This window comes from Helianthus annuus, chromosome 7 (genome assembly GCF_002127325.2).
Source record: "Helianthus annuus cultivar XRQ/B chromosome 7, HanXRQr2.0-SUNRISE, whole genome shotgun sequence".
Classification (NCBI taxonomy): domain Eukaryota; kingdom Viridiplantae; phylum Streptophyta; class Magnoliopsida; order Asterales; family Asteraceae; genus Helianthus; species Helianthus annuus.
The window spans coordinates 108,582,044-108,587,870 of NC_035439.2; positions in this window are offsets into that span (position 1 = coordinate 108,582,044).

The window sequence follows — 5,827 nt, forward strand, 5'->3', positions numbered from 1 at the left end:
GAGGGCGGTCGCGTAATTACATTTTTTTCCATCTACTTTAATTACCACCCACGGTACTGTCAACCCGACTTGTGGTCATGTTGCTACTCACAGTGTAGTAACAAATTTTGTATACAAAACCCCAACATACCAACGATAATTGTTGAATACAAATACTCAATCACTGTTTAATATAATTTAAAACATTTGAGGTTTTGTAAAAACAATTTGCCAAAAGGAGGATTACGCACATTGTTGTCTTAGGGTTTTCCTTTAGGATTTCCTGGTGATTATCTATTAATTACACAATGCACACGCGTTAACCCAATATTTACATTTGTAATACCCTCCCCGAGACAGAATTCCAACGACTACGTCGGGCAGAACCACAACAGCCGTTACGGAACCCTAGATCAATCGGGCAGCGTATCTAATACGTAACCGGGGGTTATGATACTTACAACGAGGCAGAACTTTGTTAATTAGGGAGGTATAATGCTCGGGTATAGCTTCTACACTATAGAAATTTGAGAGAGAAAGTAAAAGTTGAACGAGTTGGACTGAGGCCGATCGTCTCAATTTATAGGGCTGATCATCAGGTTTGTCGCGCCCCGCGTAAGCATCAGCCAGGGCCTTCGTGGCCCGCGAGGCCAGCTAGGGTAGGCCCTAGCTTGGCTGACTCGCCCACTAGGCTCGACACGAATGGTGACACGTGGCAGCCTGGGGGCTCGGCCTGGTGACCATCTGTCGCGGCCCGCGTAAGACAAAGCGGTTGTCTTCGCGGCCCGCCAGGAACCAATAAAAATTATTTTTAATTATATTAAGGTATTTAGGGCCAAATATCGTATACGGGGTGTATTTTAAGACGTATAGGGGAACTCTAAATATATTAGGGGTGTCATTAATAATTTTGGAGGGTTGTTATACCCTCCCCACCTTGTTTTAGAACTCGTCCTCGAGGTCTACTGGAATAAGTGCGGGTATCTCCTTTGCATCTCTGATTCGAGATCCCAAGTGTATTCTGGTCCTCTTTTGGAGTCCCATTTCACTTTGACCAGAACTAATCTCTTGTGTTTGAGGTTCTTGACCTTTCTGTCTTCAATTTGTAGAGGTCTTTCTACAAATTTAAGCTTTACATTTACCTATATATCCTTAAGAGGTACTACCAGTGATTCATCAGCTAAGCACTTCTTGAGATTAGATACATGAAATACATCATGTATTCCTGCCATTTCCTCTGGCAGTTGTAGCTGATAAGCTACAGGTCCTATTTTTCTAATAATCTCAAAAGGTCCAACATACCTGGGGCTTAGCTTTCCCCTTTTGATGAATCTGACTATTGCTTTCCAAGGAGAGACTTTCAATAACACCTTGTCTCCTACTTGAAACTCCAACGATTTTCGCCGGTTATCAGCATAACTCTTTAGTCGATCACGTGCTGCTTTCAGTCGTTCCTTGACTTGAATAATCTTGTCGGTTGTTTCTTGTACTATTTTTGGTCCAGATAGTTGCTTTTCTCCAATTTCTGCCCAACAGACTGGAGTTCGGCACTTTCGTCCATAAAGCGCTTCGAATGGTGCAACATTGATACTTGTGTGATAGCTGTTATTGTAAGAGAATTCTATTAATGGTAAGTGATTATCCCAATTACCTCCGATATCAATTACACAAGCTCTAAGCATATCCTCCATTGTCTGAATTGTCCTTTCGCTTTGTCCGGCCGTTTGAGGATGATAAGCGGTGCTCAGATTCAACTTGGTTCCCATGGCTTTTTGGAAACTTGTCCAAAAATGAGAGGTAAAACGGCTATCTCTATCAGAAACAATTGATAAAGGAATTCCATGTAATGAAACTATTTCATTTACATATAACTTAGCTAATTGTTCCATACTAAAGGTTTCCTTCATTGGTAAGAAATGAGCTGACTTAGTTAGCCTATCGACAATCACCCAGATTGTATCACTACCTTTCCTTGTTTTGGGTAATTCGGTAACAAAGTCCATTGTTATCAATTCCCACTTCCACACCGGCATTTGTAACTGCTGCAATAATCCTGAGGGTTTCTGATGTTCAGCTTTAACTTGTGAACATGTTAAACACTTGGCAACATAAGCTGCTATATCCTTTTTCATTCCTATCCACCAGAAGTTCTTTCTTAAATCCTGATACATCTTATCACTTCCAGGGTGCATCGTATACTTAGACTTATGGGCTTCTTCTAATATACGGTTACGTAGGTTTCCTAATTTAGGTATCCACGTTCTTTTCTTATGGAATCTCCAAATTCCATCTGTTCCTTGTTCTAATTCCTTAATCATTCCTTTCAGTTTCTCAGTATCATCTTTGAGTACTAATTCTTGTGCTCTCCTAATCTGTTCATTTAAATCTACTTGTAGATTTAATTTAAGAGAACGTACTCTTTTTGGCTTTTCGTGATACTTTCGACTTAAAGCATCAGCAACTTTATTTGCCTTTCCTGCATGATACTGGATATTACAATCGTAATCACTAAGAATTTCCATCCAGCGTCTTTGCCTCATATTCAATTCTTTTTGCCTGGAAACATACCTTAAACTCTTATGATCTGTGAAAATGGTAAACTTGCCACCATAAAGGTAATGTCTCCAAATCTTAAGGGCAAAAATTATGGCTCATAATTCTAAATCATGGGTGGAATAATTTTCTTCATGATTCTTTAGTTGTCTTGATGCATATGCTATAACCTTTTGACGTTGCATCAACACACATCCATAACCTAACTTAGAAGCGTCACAATAGACGACAAAGTCTTCGGTTCCTTCTGGTAACGCTAATATGGGTGTGTTGGTTAATCTTTGCTTAAGAATTCTAAAGGCTTCTTCTTGTTTTGGTCCCCTTTCAAACTTAACAGATTTATGGGTTAGCTTAGTTAAGGGAATGACTATTCTAGAAAAATCTCAAATAAATTTCCTATAATAACCGACCAATCCTAACAAAACTTCTAACCTCGGTTGGTGACTCAGGGGTTTTCCATTTGGTAATCGCCTTGATCTTGGTGGGATCCACATGAATTCCTTCATGATTGACTAAATGTCCAAGAAACTGCACTTCTTCTAACCAAAATTCACACTTCGAAAATTTTGCATAAGCTTTTCTTTTCTCAATAAACATAGAAGTGCGTGCAAATGCTCTGCATATTCCTCTTTGCTCTTAGAGTAAATGAGAATATCATCTATAAAGACAATTATGAATTTATCCAAATATGGCTTACATATTCGGTTCATCATGTCCATAAATGCAGCTGGGACATTGGTTAAACCAAATGGCATGACAGTAAATTCATAATGGCCATACCTTGTCCTAAAAGCGGTCTTAGGAATATCCTCTTCCTGTACCTTTAATTGATGATATCCTGAGCATAAATCGATCTTAGAGAAAAATCGAGCTCCTTGAAATTGATCGAACAGATCATCGATCCTGGGTAATGGATACCGATTTTTAATCGTGACCTTGTTCAATTCCCGGTAATCAATGCATATACACATTGACCCGTCTTTCTTCTTGAAGAATAAGATCGGTGCTCCCCATGGAGATGAACTTGGCTGTATGAATCCTTTCTCTAGTAGTTCGTCTAGTTGCTTCTTTAATTCTTGCATTTCTGCTGGTGGCAAGCGGTAGGGTGCTTTGGCAATTGGTGCTGTCCCTGGTAGCAGGTGGATTCTGAATTCGACTTCTCTGTTTGGCGGTAGTCCTGGTAATTCTTCTGGAAATACGTCTGGAAATTGAGATACTACAGGAATATCTTCCAATTCCTTTCCTTTAGTGTTAATGGTTATGGAATTCAAATACACTAATGACCCTTTTCTTACATAACTTGATGTTTTCATCACAGAGATGAATTTTGTGGATCTAGACGGCTTATCTCCTTTAATTGTGATCTGTTCAACTGTCACGGCCCCCGACCCGGTTTGACCCGTTTCAGGAGCCGCGGGATAGGAATCTCGTGGTATTTAATTTAGGCGACAGCGGAAGTCTTTTCAAAACAGGATCTTTTAATAATTTAAACTGCTCGTTTCATAACTTAGGGATAAATTCCCAAAATTTACAATACTGTGATTTCTCAGGGAAATCTTTATTTTCAAAACATGTTCATTTATTTATTTACATTGAGCCACTTTTCTAAGCTGGGAGTGCTCCACGGCACTTTTCTTTGCTCATACCAGATCACCTGAAACATGTTTGAAAAAGGTTTTGTCAGCGGGGAAATACTGAGTGAATCATTCAGTTTACTGAAAACGACACATTTGTTATAATCTACAGTATTAAGGGGAATTACAATGTTTCTGATATCAAACCAACTACCCACAGTATTTGTCACTCGACCATCCATTGGCTAGCCCATTTGTCCAATGGTGTCTGTGACTGTGGTCAGATCACCCCTTGGTCACCCGTTTGTCCAAGTGTGACGGGAAATAAGTAATGTATACAAAACCCCACATACCGGCTGTAATTTGGTGATTACATAGACTTAATCCCTGTAATTATCACTTTAGAAAATAACTTGGAGTTTTGTAAAACAGTTGACTCACAAACTGTGAGAAAAGAGTTTATAAAAGAGGAATGACTCACATTGCAGATTTACGAGCAGAGTATAAGCTTTACTGATTAGCCTTTTAACCTAATTTAAATAACAATGCACACACAAACGGGATTAGTAACTAATTCAGCAGTTACGTCAATTCACGAGATTAAACCCTCACAACTATTATCAAGTGTGATACTTAACAATCCAATGGATTCACAACGAATGACAGAGCATAGTCCGAATTCGAACAACACTCAAACATTCAAGTTGAAATCATAATGAATAACAAAGTACAAGCTCAATTTGAGCAGCACTCGGACAATCGTTGGATAGTTATAATCGATCGGACGTTGAATCGTAATAGCAATTGAGTTATTACCCTGATTGCGGCAGCACCTCGTGATCGTGTGTGTGTTTATTGTGGTATTCTAGCTATAATTCGACGTACACAGGGACAATTTACGTCGTTTCAATTTCAACAGGTAAGTGCCAATGTCGGCTATTTATAGCAAGTTTTGGGACTCCCTTACGGACCGTAAGCCTGAACCTTTACGGTCCGTAAGCTAAGCAGTCTAAATATAGGCTGCCTAGGCTCGGGACTAGCCTTGGTGACTCAAGAATTCAGCCAATTGGAACAAAGCAACGTTTGAATTTAGATAATTACCAACTAGGGTTTGCCCCCCTCGAGTTTTAGGGGCCCTGATCCTAATTCCGATCATTCTAAAAATTTTAGGATTAGTGCAGAATTACTTGGGTGTCTCAATTAGGGTTTTCTTATTGACTAATTATTGTCCTAATTATTGATTTTAGTGGCAGTTGTTACATCCTCCCCACCTTGAGAAAAATCTCGTCCTCGAGATTTACTGAAATAGATGAGGGTACTTTCGCTTCATCTCTGATTCCAGTTCCCAAGTATATTCTGGTCCTCTCTTGGATTCCCATTTGACTTTTACTAGCACTAGTCGTTTGTGTTTGAGAAACTTGATTTTCCGATCTTCTATTTGTAGGGGTCTCTCTACGAATTTCAGTTTTTCATTTACCTCTATATCTTGAAGAGGTACTACCAGGGATTCGTCTGATAAACATTTCTTGAGATTGGATACATGAAATACATCATGTACTCCTGCTAATTCTTCTGGTAGTTGTAAACGATAAGCTACTGGTCCTATTCGTTGGATTACTGGGAGTGGTCCAACATATCTGGGACTCAGTTTTCCTTTCTTACCGAATCGTACTACTCCTTTCCAAGGAGAAACTTTTAATAGTACTTTGTCTCCGACTTGG